The sequence below is a fragment of the Schistocerca piceifrons genome, chromosome 3, assembly GCF_021461385.2.
Source record: "Schistocerca piceifrons isolate TAMUIC-IGC-003096 chromosome 3, iqSchPice1.1, whole genome shotgun sequence".
NCBI lineage: Eukaryota > Metazoa > Arthropoda > Insecta > Orthoptera > Acrididae > Schistocerca > Schistocerca piceifrons.
This window is the reverse complement of record NC_060140.1, coordinates 699,148,480-699,162,715: the sequence shown is the minus strand read 5'-3', so window position 1 is coordinate 699,162,715 and position 14,236 is coordinate 699,148,480. Positions and strand designations below refer to the sequence as shown.

General features: G+C 41.9%; 1 protein-coding gene across 2 annotated transcripts in view; it reads right to left on the bottom strand.

The window, feature by feature from the left end:
* Positions 1 to 14,236, bottom strand: part of LOC124790161 (hyaluronan mediated motility receptor-like) — a 115,399-nt gene that overhangs the window by 42,702 nt on the left and 58,461 nt on the right. The window lies entirely within an intron of this gene.

Genomic DNA, 14,236 nt, shown 5'->3' with positions numbered 1-14,236 from the left:
ATTTAAAACTCTTGTTTCGTGTACAAATGCAAGGCTCCATGAAATCTTATAATGCTCAAATCATCCACAAATTAAGTAGCAAGCACAAAGACTGCAATAGTCAACAGAAACTACATAGTTCAACAGAAGGGGTAGTTCCATGAACACATGGTAAAAAAAAAAATATTAATTTGCAATTAATAATTATGTTATAAATTGTATTACATTGTTTGTTTTGTATGCGACAACAAACCAAAGTCTGTACAAAAACTTGAGTTCACTGAGACAAGCTGTTGAGAAAATATCTTAACTGAGACAAGTGTTCATTTTGATTAATAAGGTAGGTGTAATTTCGAAATCTTTAAAATTTCCCGATTGGTTGTGCGATTAGCTGATGGTATTTATAAAGAAACTAGTCTCTAGAATCACCACAAGACCAGCACAGCCAAGATGTTTTAAAATGTCATTGAGATTATCTAAATGATAACGCTTCCATCATATAAAGGAAATAAAATTCAAATGGTGAAAGCATTATCATTTAGATTCCATTTTACTGTGACTCCATATAATATGAAAATCCTCTTCATGGATTTGCCACTGGATCACATTGTGCAAATACCACAATATTTCCTTGGAGCAACTCCCCAACATCTTCAGGTGGTTCAAGCTTGCTGGTGGCTAGGTACGACTGATGGTATTTGCACGTTGATGCCTCGTTTCTAGAACATGCGCACGAAGAATTCACAGGTGCAGAAATCGTGCATGTGCAATGATTTGCAAATAGATGGTGCCATACTTAAATGCCCTCTGCCGAAAATCGCAAAGCGGCTCTCCTATACGTGCACTGTACGCTGGGGTTACTAACAGTGTGGCCAGACGTTACTAGTCTTGATTTAATAGCAGCCACTGCAGGGTTCCAGGCTGTGATCAGTTGAGATCCTGCATCCCTGTTGACGAGATTATTGGCTGTATGCATATGTATTGCTTCCTTAATAACGCAATCCCAGAAAGCTGATGCCGGGGATAAAACTTCTGCTTTTTCATAAATCATGTGATGTCCTGTACTCAGACGGTGTTCTGAAATTGTTGACTTTCCCAGTTGACAAAGGCGTGTATGACGCTGATGTCATTGCTGTGTTCTTTTACTGTGCGACATGTCTGGCCTATATATGCTGCCCCGCACTGACAAGGAATCTTTTACACACCTCATTTCCTCAGGCCAAGATCATCCTTGACCAAACCCAACAGGTTTCTCAGTTTTGCAGATGGTCGAAAAATCCACTTAATACCATATCTTCCGAGGACTCTTCCGGATCTTGATGACATGGCACCAAAATATGGCAAAAAGACCAACGTGGTGGGTACAAGATTCCTTGTCAATGTGGGGAAGCATATACAGGCCAGACATTCTGCACAGTACAAGAACACTGCAATGACATCAGCCTGGAACCCTGCATTGGCTGCTATTAAATCACGACGTGAAAAATCAAGATTTTTCAATGACAGACCCATCATTGGTCTAGTACGATTTCTTACTGAGAAACGTCTGGCTGCACTGTCAATATACACAGTGTCAAGTGCACGCACAGGAGAGACGAGAGACGCTCTGCGATTTTCAGCAGAGGGCATTTGAGTACGGCACCATCGATCTGCAAATCATTGCACACGCGTGATTTTTGCACCTGTGCATTCTTCACACACGTGTTCTAGGAACAGGGCATCAACGTGCAGATACCGTCATTCATACCTAGCCACCAGCAAGGTTGAACCACCTGAAGATGTCTGACAGTTTCAGGAAATATTTGCACAAAGTGATCCGGCAGCAAACCCGAGAAGACTATTTACAACATATCCGCCGGGAAAGCTTGAAAAGCCACAATATGAAAATTGTTGAGATTAGTTTTCAATTCAATTTAAACCAGATTGTGAAACATTTTGTCAATTATTTTGGGTGGTTTGACACCTCCAGGAAAGGGCTAAAATATAAGAAACACTTGTTTCAGATTGCTCCTCACTAACAACTGAAGCTCACCTGCAATTTTTGACCTAATTGTTACCAATATGTTAGTGCTGGTAGTGCACTGGTGTTTTGATCCTGGCCAATGTTTTAATAACCAACTGTTTGCTTTGAATTTCCTTTCATCAAAGCAAGTAACATAAAAGTGTGAAACTAGAGATTCAGCTGTTTCTATATTTGTAGACTTGCTCACCCTGCTACAATGGTTCTTGTGTCCATCTTGTTTACCTTTGCTTAACGTGGTAAAAGATAGCTAACAGGATGAAAGATTAGAGTTATCATCTCATCGACAATTTTATCATTAGGAAAGTAGCAAAACCACATACTGGAAAATGACGTGAGAAGGAAATTGGTTGTGTCCTTTTCAAAGTAACCATTTAAAGATTCTGAAGTAATTTCAGGAAACCATATAAATAAGTTGCTGAAATTTCTTGATATTATTTCATTTATAGTGACTTAAAACATTGTGAGATGAGGGTTTTGCAAAAGTAATATGTCACAAAAATGCAGTGTGTAGTTACAGAAAGAAATAAACTTTTTATATTTCGATACAATTTAACAACACAGTATAAGAAATTTATTAACAAATGATTCAGAGTCAATAACCAATGCAAGATTGTTCAATATTTTAAGTCAAATACCTTTCAACAAACAGTTACACACAATTGAAGTATGAAGTTTTAGTGAACGAGAATATAACAACATTTGTTTTCTAAGCATTATACATTGTAGCATGTTCTACTACTCTCAGAACACACTGAAAATCTGCAGATTCATAATGAGTATAAGTAGAGCACAACTATTTAGAAAATTATTACTCCATCTTTCTCAACATTAAAAACCCGTATCTAAACAATAAATAATCCAAATAAAAATAAAAATTTGTCACAGAATTGTTATAAAATTCAAATTGTGTCTGGTTACAGCTGTCACATAACAGCCTCCGTTTTCCTTGAGTATCATTATTTGACGAAGTACCAAAGAGTGGAATATTCCACTCTGTAACTGCCTTCAAGTTTCATTTGATCACCAGTGAAGCAGATTACACCAATTACATCATACTGCTCACAGGCACCAAATCTTCACCATGTCAATTTTTATGACAGTTTACTGCTGTTCTTCTGCAATATAAAACTGCTGCAATAACTATTAACAGCACTCTAGAAGGGCACCAAATTTCCTATCTTCACAGGGCATACTAACCTCTACAATTTCCAGACTTCCATATACTACTACAATACATATGCCACTTCTTTCTCCTGCAATATCGTCACATATATTGGCCCTGCCCTCACAACTGTCGCAATATTTACTGAACATCTAAAATATGTGTAGTCCTAGGTCACAACACTGTGTGTACGCAACCATTCACAAAAGAAAACCAAGACAAAAAAATCCTGACTTTTCATATCTGTGTACAAGAAATCCATGCAAGACAAAATTCTATTCCGCAAGCAATGGTGAAAGAAAAATTCAAAAAAATGGTTCTAATGGCTCTGAGCACTATGGGACTTAACTTCTCAGGTCATCAGTCCCCTAGAACTTAGAACTACTCAAATCTAACCAACCTAACGACATCACACACATACATGCACGAGGCAGGATTCGAACCTGCGACCGCAGCAGTCACGCAGGTCCAGACTGTAGCGCCTAGAACTGCTCGGCCACTCCGGCCAGCAAGCAAAATTCCTTTGGGCTTTTGGGTGCCAGGGCAACTCAACATTTCTAGGGCAACTCAACATTTCTAAGTCTTCACATCAATTGCATCCATAGGGTGCGGCCTCATGCCATTGCTATCTCTCTCTCACAGATACACTGATGACCCAAAACATGATTACTGCCCACAATGAGACTGAATGCTGCCTGATGACACTGCAGGTACATGGCATGGTAAGGAAAGCATGTAAGAGGAGAACATACAGAGAATCATTCTAGTAGTGACATGGTCTGCAAAGAGGGAAATCCACTGGCATAAGCAATTCACATATGGCAAAATCAAAAATCATAAAGTCTAGGATGGAAGGACAATATTGCGAAATGATAATAAATAAGAATTTTTGCAGCCAAAATTGCATGTCGAAATATTTTTATTTCCTCAATGACCACTTCTGACAGAGCCTAGCCAATAGCTTCAGATCATCTGGAAATAATATTACTGTTGTTTCCAGAAGATCTGAACATGACAGACTGTTTTTGACAGTCATTGAGGAAGCAAAGACGTTTCAACATGCAATTCTGGCTTCAAAAATGATATGACTGTTATTTCCAGAAGACCCAAAGACGACAACTAGACTGTCAAAACCAGTCATTGAGGAAACAAAAATATTTTAACATGTGATCCTTACTGCAAAAATTCTTATTTATCATCAAATATCACATTGCACCCAACAACATATGCAACTTATTACGAAAAGGATATATTGCTGAAACAGGCACAACAGAAAAACTGCTATACATTTAAATTTAAACTTTCAGCCAAAAGAACTTGTTCCAAAGTAGAAATACACACACACACACACACACACACACACACAACCACAACCCCACACACACACACACACACACACACACACACACACACACACACACACACACACACAACCACTGTTCAAAGTGGCTGGACTACCAGCCCACACGCACACGCGCACAAAAGCACTGTCTCTGGCTGGACTGGAAGTCTGGCCACTTACGTGAATGTGTGTGTTTTCCACTTTGAAATAAGGCCTTTTGGTTGAGAGCTTAAATGTTTACCAATCTTTCCGTTGTGCCTGTCTGCAACCCAACATCTCTTCTGTAAGGTGAGTAGCAATCTGTCCTTTGCATAATATTGTTATTTCAGAGGCCAGACTGTTATGGCCTGACTTCTGGGAACAAGCTTCTCTGAAAATGCAAAGATCATCAGCTGTTCATGTCCTACTGTCCTGAGCATCTGTGGAAGGTGGTTTAAGAACAGTGAATTCGTGGTAGATGACAAGGTGTTGGATTTCCGCATTTCATCACACAATATGTGCAGTTGGAGGCTTGTCAGCTCTGTAAAGCAAGCCAAGCAGCAAACTGTGGTAGATCTGGTGACAGAACTTGTGCAGACACGCGCATTTGGAGTTCACATTGATCAGAACACATTGTTGAACATGAGGCTCCACAGCCTCTACTTGTTCCCTTGTCAATTCAACAACATCTTCAATTATGACTGCAGTGCACTTGGGATCATCAAGGTTGGATGTTAGATCAATGGCAGCATGTCCCCTAGTCAGATAAATCACATTTCTTATTACATTAGATCAATTGTATTGTCCAGATATTCAGTCATCCAACACAACGGCTGCTCAAAACATGCACTGTACTATGGCTGTAGGTCAGTGGAGGAAGTATTACAGTGTGATCAGCATGATATGAAGGACATTTGTCTGACTGTCGATGGGAGCTGTAGCAGAAATCTAAAGCAACCCATCGGCGGTTAACTATGTGAACATTACTATAGACCATCTGCATCCCTTCATGCTTTATGTCTTCCTCAGTGGTGATGGCACCTTCCAGCAATAGAACTGTCCAGAAATTCTTGTGTACCTGATAGCTGTTTAGCTTTCCTTACAGCTGATGAGTCATGTGACAAAACATTTATTAATCTCCACAGAATCTGAAAATAACAAACAAACATTGCGACTTTCAACCAAGTACCCCATCTAGTAATGGTGGGGTAGGTGGGGAAAAAAATTCTGAAATCTGAATGTACTTTTGTATACTGACAGTAATTTTCATAATTTTCTAAATGGAAGATACAAATTTCTTCACATCGGAATATTTCTCTTTTAATGTTTCAAAATTATGAGTAGGGTGCAAATTGCACGTCATGAAATTTCAGTTATAGAACATGCACTTTAAATTGGAAAAAAAACAAGAAACATGCAAGAAACTAGATCTATATGCTCTGGCTGAACCGATCATATTTTACTCCATCAGGTCACATAGCAAAATATGCACAACCTAAACATGGGCCCATTGCATGTTTTCAGAAGAAAGTAAGTTATCAAGTCCATAAACATGAGTTTTTCTCCATTCAGAGGTCTCACTAAAATATTCAGTAGATACCTGTTCTACCCGTCAGCGCTTTCTTCCAGAGGAAAATACTCTAGGTCATCAGCTACTATTCATCTGATGCAGTACGTTTTCTTTCCACAGTGGCTGAAGTTAGTAAGTTTCTCCAAGTATCCTCACTGCGAACATACTTCTGAGTATGTTTCTCCAAGTATCCTCACTGCGAACATACTTCTGAGTATATTTCTCAAGATACTATTTCCCAATGGGATTGCTGCATTTGGAAACAGGAATACCAACTGTTTGAAATACCATCACAGTGTCAAAAATTTCATTTGCCCCTTTTTAACAAAAACTCCAGAGCTGCACCAATAAACTGCTGTCTCACTTACAATTGCAAGCTGCCTGTGAGATGGACATCATCTACACCTACATCTACATCTTGCAAACCACTGAGAAGTGCCTGTCAGAGTGTACATCACATCGTACCGGTTATTAGGATTTCATTCACTGATATAACACAGGAAGAATGATTGATTGAATGCCTGTGTGTGTGTGTGTGTGTGTGTGTGTGTGTGTGTGTACAGTACTTATTCTAATCTTATCCTCACGCTCATTATATGAGCGATACACAGGAGATTATGTATATTCATAGAGCCATAATTTAATGTCGGTTCTTGAAACTTTGTTAAGAGACTTCCCCACGATAGTTTACGTCTATCTTCAAGAATCTGCCAGTTCAGTTCCTTCAGTGTCTCAGAAACTTTCCCACCAATCAAACAAACCAGTGAAAATTCATGCTGCTCTTCTCTGTATACATTCAATATTCCCTGTTAGTCCTATCTCGTATGGCCCCCAGACACTTCAGCAATATTCTAGAACTGGTCGCATGAGTGGTTTGTAAGCAATCTCCTTTGAAGACTATCACCTGCTTTACGCATTACTGAGCCTATTTGATTATTCCATTTCATATCCCTACAAAGTGTTAACCCAGATATTTGCATGAGCTGGTCGATTTCTACAGTGACTCATTGATATTATAGGAGACTATGCATTGTTTCCTTTTGTAAAGTGCTCAATTTTACATTTCTGAACTTTTAAAGCAAGTTGGCAATCTTTGCACCACTTTGAAATCTTATCAAGACCTTACTAAATATTTATGCAGCTTCTTTCAGTCAGCATTTCATTATAGATAACTGCATCACCTGTAAAACCCTGAAGTGGCTATTATTATTGGCTGCAAGGTCATTAATAAAAATTTACTGGCAGATTAAAATTGTGTGCTGGACCGAGACTCTAAGTCTAGAACTTTGCCTTTTGTGGGCAAGTGCTCTACCATATAAACAAGGTCTGCAGAACAACTTCTGTTAAGTTTGGAATGTAGGAGATGAGGTACTGGCAGAAGTAAAGCTGTGAGGACAGGTCGTGAGTCGTGCTTGTGTAGCTCAGGTGGTAGAGCACTTGATTGCAAGAGCCAAAGGTCCTGAGTTCAAGTCTTTGTCCGGCACACAGTTTTAATCTTCCAGGAAGTTTCATATCAGCGCACACACTGTTGTACAGTGAAAATTTCATTTGGGTCATTAATATACAGCATGAACAGCAAGTGTACCAACACATTTCCCTGGGACACAACTGAAGTTACTTCTACATCTGACGATGACTCTGCATGCAAGATAATGTGCTGTGTCCTTCTTACCAAAAATTCTCAGTCCAGCCACAAATTACACTCGATACATCATCTGATCGTACTTTTGACAATAAGCATAGGTGTCGTACTGAGTCAAATGCTTTTCAGAAACCAAGAAGTGGTACATCTACCTGACTGCCTTGATCCAATCAAAACTTTCAGGATGTCACAAGAGAAAAATGCAAGTTGAGTTTCACATGATCAACATTTTCTGAATCAATGCTGGTTGGTACGGAAGAAGTCATTCTGTTTAAGATACCTCCTTATGTTTGAACAGACAGTATGTTCTAAGTTCTACAACAAATCAATGTCAAAGATACTGGATCCTAGTTCTGAGGACCACTTCTATCACCCATCTTGTAGATGCGTGTTACCAAGCTTTTTTCCAATTACTGGGCATGGTTTTTTGTTCAAGAGACCTGCAATGGAATATACAGGGCTATTACAAATGATTGAAGCGATTTCATAAATTCACTGTAGCTCCAATCATTGACATATGGTCACGACACACTACAGATACGTAGAAAAACTCAAAGTTTTGCTCGGCTGAAGACGCACTTCAGGTTTCTGCCGCCAGAGCGCTCGAGAGCGCAGTGAGACAAAATGGCAACAGGAGACGAGAAAGCGTATGTCGTGCTTGAAATGCACTCACATCAGTCAGTCGTAACAGTGCAACGACACTTCAGGATGAAGTTCAACGAAGATCCACAAACTGCTAACTCCATTCGGCGATGGTATGCGCAGTTTAAAGCTCCTGGATCCTCTGTAAGGGGAAATCAACGGGTCGGCCTGCAGTGACAGAAGAAATGTTTGAACACGTGCGGGCAAGTTTCACGCGTAGCCCGCGGAAGTCGACGAAGCAGGGAGCTAAACGTACCACAGCCGACGGTTTGGAAAATCTTACGGAAAAGGCTAAAGCAGAAGCCTTACCGTTTACAACTGCTACAAGCCCTGACACCCGATGACAAAGTCAAACACTTTGAATTTTCGGCGCGGTTGCAACAGCTCATGGAAGAGGATGTGTTCAGTGTGAAACTTGTTTTCAGTGATGAAGCAACATTTCTTCTTAATGGTGAACAGACACCATGTGCGAATCTGGGCGGTAGAGAATCCTCACGCATTCGTGCAGCAAATTCGCAATTCGCCAAAAGTTAACATGTTTTGTGCAATCTCATGGTTTGAAGTTTACGCCCCCTTTTTCTTCTGCGAAAAAAACGTTACAGGACACGTGTATCTGGACATGCTGGAAAATTGGCTCATGCCACAACTGGAGACCGACAGCGCCGACTTCATCTTTCAACAGGATGGTGCTCCACCGCACTTCCATCATGATGTTCGGCATTTCTTAAACAGGAGATTGGAAAACCGATGGATCGGTCGTGGTGGAGATCATGATCAGCAATTCATGTCATGGCCTCCACGCTCTCCCGACTTAACCTCATGCGATTTCTTTCTGTGGGGTTATGTGAAAGATTCTGTGTTTAAACCTCCTCTACCAAGAAACGTGCCAGAACTGCGAGCTCGCATCAACGATGCTTTCGAACTCATTGATGGGGACATGCTGCGCCGGCCAAGTGTGGGAGGAACTTGATTATCAGCTTGATGTCTGCCGAATCACTAAAGGGGCACATATCGAACATTTGTTAATGCCTAAAAAAACTTTTTGAGTTTTTGTATGTCTGTCCAAAGCATTGTGAAAATATCTCAAATAATAAAGTTATTGTAGAGCTGTGAAACCGCTTCAATCATTTGTAATAATCCTGTAGTTACAAGAGGAGCTAACTCAGCCACACATTCTATACAGAATTTGAGAGGAATTGCACGGGCCCTGGAGCTTTATTCAGTTTTAATGATCCAGCTGTTTCTCAACACTACTGGCACTAATATATATTTCATTCATCATTTCAGTGGTACAAGGTCTAAATTGGGGCAATTCTCCTGTGTCGTCCTTTTTATAAGAACATTTGAATGGAGTTAAGCATTTCAGATTTAGCTTTTCTCCTCGCAATTTCAGTTCCCATTTCATTAGCTAGGGACCGGACACTAACTTTAGTGCCACTAACAACCTTTATGTACAACCAAAATTACTTTGGCTTTTGCGAAAGATCATATGACAACATTCTGCAACAGTAGTTATTGAAGGCATCAGGCATTACTATCTTGATAGCCAAACAAGTTTCATCCAGCATTCCTATCTATAGCACTACACTTTGTTTTATGGCTGTTATTGGGTAGTTTCTGCTTCTTTAGTATTTTTTTCCAGTGTGAAAAAAAAACTAGGGTTATATGAGCCCATGTCAGAACTGTAAAACACGAAAACGAAAAAGGAGTTAAAGCGACTACACATGAAGCCCAATTGACGGAAGGAAAGACAGCTAAAACCAAGGGCTTTCTCTTGCAAAAACGTCCATAAAATAAGCTGCAGAAAAAACAAAAGTCTGAACTAAAGATTAAATGTCCTTCGCCATATTGCTATGATGGATAAAAAGTAAAATGTGGTCGACAGCCCAAGTGTTGGTCGCTAAAATGGCTCATAACTCAGACAGCAAACATAAATTAGAACATAAGTGGTTAGAAAAATTGCATTCTGTTACGAAATGGTGAACCATCAATGGTTGATGACAATGATCACAAGTAGTGGGGGATCAGCACTTAAATTGTGATGGCTAAAAAGAAAGCACCCAATATGCAATCTAGCTAAAATGACCTCCCATGAAGGGAAGACCAGTGGTGATGCCACGGTGACATCTGCTGACAGACAGCAACATAGATAATATCGGAGGGAATGGAAGAAGTAGCAGGCTGAGGTACTAGGACTGCAGCAGCATCAGCAGCCTCGTTTCCAGTCAGACCACTGTGACCAGGGACCCACAGTAACATCATAGTTGCTCCATCAAGAGTGAGCAATTGAAAGCTTTCCTGGACTCATTGCACTAAGGGATGGCTGGTGTACAGCTCACAGAGGCTGTAAAGGGCATTGAGAGAGTCGGATGACGATAACAATTGAAAAGCCTGTGTTGCCGGATGTTCTGCATGGCCTGATACAGGGCAAAGAGGGGTGCTGTAAATACTGAGCAGTGTTCTGGAAGCAGATACCAAAAACTGTCGGTGCCAATGGTGAAGGCACACCCAACAACAGTCAGTCCGAGAGACATCAGTTTACACAAACGTACTATCGCGAAGTTCTGAGAAGCTTAGGGCGATACGGTGAGTCTGGAGTAGTGTCCTTAGGAAGCAAATGAAGTTCAAGGTGAACAAGGGCCACCGCACAAAGAGAATGTGGTCAACGGTTCACGCCCATTGGAAAAGTGGCAAATAGTGTACAGTTCTGCTGCCAAAATCAATAGCCAAAAGCAAATTCCAGGAGGTAACAGAGAAGAGGGGCACGCCCCCTCCTGGGAGTTAAAGGACTCATAGGATGGGTGGCCAGGCATGGCAGACAAATGGCATGCGTAATTGCTGACGAGAAAGTCGAGTCAGTATGACAGTGGTATTTGACAGCTTCTGCATACAGACTCTCAACTGTACTAGTGTACAAGGCGCCAGTGGCCAAACGGATGCCACAATGGTGGATTGTATTTAGATTGTGCAAGATGGAGAGACGTGCAGATGCACAAACAAAACACCCATAGACTTGTAAGGTAAAGGTGAAGTGTGAGGAATGGAACTTTCTATGGTGCTATGGGACCTAGATCATGCTCTCCCTTCCTCATGATCTTCAGCCACAGGGACAAACAATGTTCATATTCAGATTTTATAGAACCTTTCTCTTGTGGGCAAGCATTTTCTCCTTCATACCAGTAAAAAAATGGAGCACGGTGGTCCAAACCACTCCCCAGGAAATACTGCTCAGGATACACAGGACATTCACGGACCATGTACAGAGGACCAAGAAAGTTTCCTATCAAGCATGGGCATAGAAACAGTTTTGTCAGTGGAAAAGAGAAAGCCACTGTTGATTCTCCACAAATAAAGACTATCGAGACATTGCTGAAGATGCCACTCAAGCAGACAATTGAGTGGAAAACTGCAATAAATCACAAAATTGTGAACAAAAAGGGAACCGGATGCGGGTGACAGGTCTTGTTAGGGTTAATGGCGATAGCAAATTGGATGATGCTCATGACGGAAACCTGAGGCACAACATTTTCCTGGATAAAGGTGTGCGACGAGGAGAACCTACATGTACCTTAAACTCTCTTAAAAATCCCTGAAGAAAATGGGGCAGGCCGCCTCTGAAGCCCTGTGTGTAGAGTGTACAGAGGATACCAGTCCTCCAGCAGTCGTCACAGGCTTTCTCTAAATCAAAAAGCATGGCCACAGTATGGTATTTCTACAGAAAACCATTCGTGACATGGATTGAGAAAGTTATGAAAAGCTCAACTGCAGAACAGTACACTCTGAATCCATGTTGGGCAGTGGTTAGTAGATCATGTGACTCGAGTCACAACACCAGCTGGGTGTCTAATGTTCCATCACCTTGCAAACACAGCTGGTGAGAGAAATGGGGCAGTAGCTAGAAGGAAGGTGTTTGTCCTCACCAGGCTTAGGTATGGGTATGACAGTGGCTTCACACCAGGAGAAAGTGCTTGCCCACAAGAGAAAGATTCTACAACATCTGAATGTGAACGTTGTGGCACTCTCTATTCTGACAAGAAAGGGTATTGCCCGAGCCTCCTATATTCATTTCCAAAGGAGGAAACCAGGGTGATAGTTTGTGGAGCTCGAAATCTCTGCATAACAGCAACCCAAGGTGTTGGACATAGCAATAGGGCCCACTATGACAACATCTGCTATGGTCAGGCCAGAAATTGGGGAACAGACCTTGGTCACAGAGAGCTGTCCGAGGTTTGCCCATACAATGGGAGACAGATTGGAAGTATTAAAAGAACTAATAAATGAAATCCAATTAGCTTTTTTGCTATCCTAAAGAATGCAACAACACTGCACAGACAACTGTTTATGATGAATGCAGTTCACAATCGTAGGATGACTGATAAAAGCATGGAGAGCACTTCTCCGCACACGAACTGCTTTGCAGTATGCCTCAGTCCACTAAGGGACCAGAACAAGGCACAATAGAGATGAAGTACAAGGAAGGGAATACTCTGCAGCAGTAACCATAACATTGGTAAGGTATTCTACTTGGTCTTCAAAACTGGGGAAAAGCTGTTCCCTGAATGTCGCCCGCGAGGAGTAAAGCCTCCAGTCACCCTTAGAAAGCTGCCATTTGGGTTTGCATGTAGGTGGGGTAGGAGTCAGCAAACTGATAGCACAAGGGAAATGGTCACTCAAGTACATGTCAGAGAGAATAGATCACTAGAGAGAATAGGCAAGCTGGGCAGTGCAGAAAAAAAAGAGGTCCAAATGGGACTAGGTGTGCGTGGAGTCAGATAAGAATGTGGGTGTTCCAGTGTTAAGGCAGATGAGGTTGAACTGACTGAGGTCAGCCAAGAGGGCATCTGCCCGACAGGTTCTCTGAGAACCCCAAAGGGGATGTTGTGCATTAAAGTCACCAAGCACCAAAAATGGGTCTGGGAGTTGCCCAATAAGCTGGAGAAAGCCTGCCCTGGTGACAACGAATGACAGAGTGATGTAGATGGTACAAAGGGAAAAGGTGAAGTGAGGAAAGAAAATGCGGACTGCAACAGCTTGCAGCCGGATGTTCAGCAAGATGGTATGACTATGAACGTCATCCCAGATGAGCAGCATGACTTCCCCAGGACAGGAAATGCCGTCCTCGGGAGGGAAGGTCAAAATGGACCAGAGAGAAACGCAAAAAGTCAAAGTGGTAGTGAGGATGCAATTCTGTTTCCTGGATGCAGAGAACAAATGGATACTGTGATTCCAAGACCAGCCGTAATTCCTCCTGGTTGGATGTAAGGGCACGCATGTACCATGGGAGGAGAGCCATGACGAGGAAAGAGGAGAAGGGAAAAAACGAAGGGGGTCACCTCGGTGGCTGCTGAGTGCCGGCCTTCAAAAACACTCTGCTGCAGGGTGCACGGGCCAGAGGATCCTGCTGCACGAGACCTACAGAGGGACCAGCTTTCTTCCTTGGTCAGTCTGCGGATTCCAGGTCGGAAAAATGATTGGCGGTGCACACCGTCGACAAGGATGTTGGCCAGGTGCTATAATGCAGCGACACTGTTTAATAGGATCTCCAAATCAGTAAAATAGACGACCATTTGGCTGTGTTTGATTTCTTGGAGCCTTTGCGGATGGCAGATGAAGACTCAGATATTTGTTGGCTGGAGATACGTAAAAAGTGTTCGCGGAAGTATTCTTTCCCCTTCCCCTTCCCCTTCCCCTGCCTTTCCTTTCCTTTCCTTTCCTTTCCTTTCCTTTCCTTTCCAGCCTGCTGGTTGTGTAGTAGGAGATTTTGCTGTCCGTGGCAAAAATTTAGTGGCACGTTGCGCAGCTGGAGGAGGAGAAGCAGGCCGAAATGCTACTGTGACACTGGGACATTTTACAACCGTGGTGCTGAATTTGAAGTCGCATGTCGGCATGGCCATGTC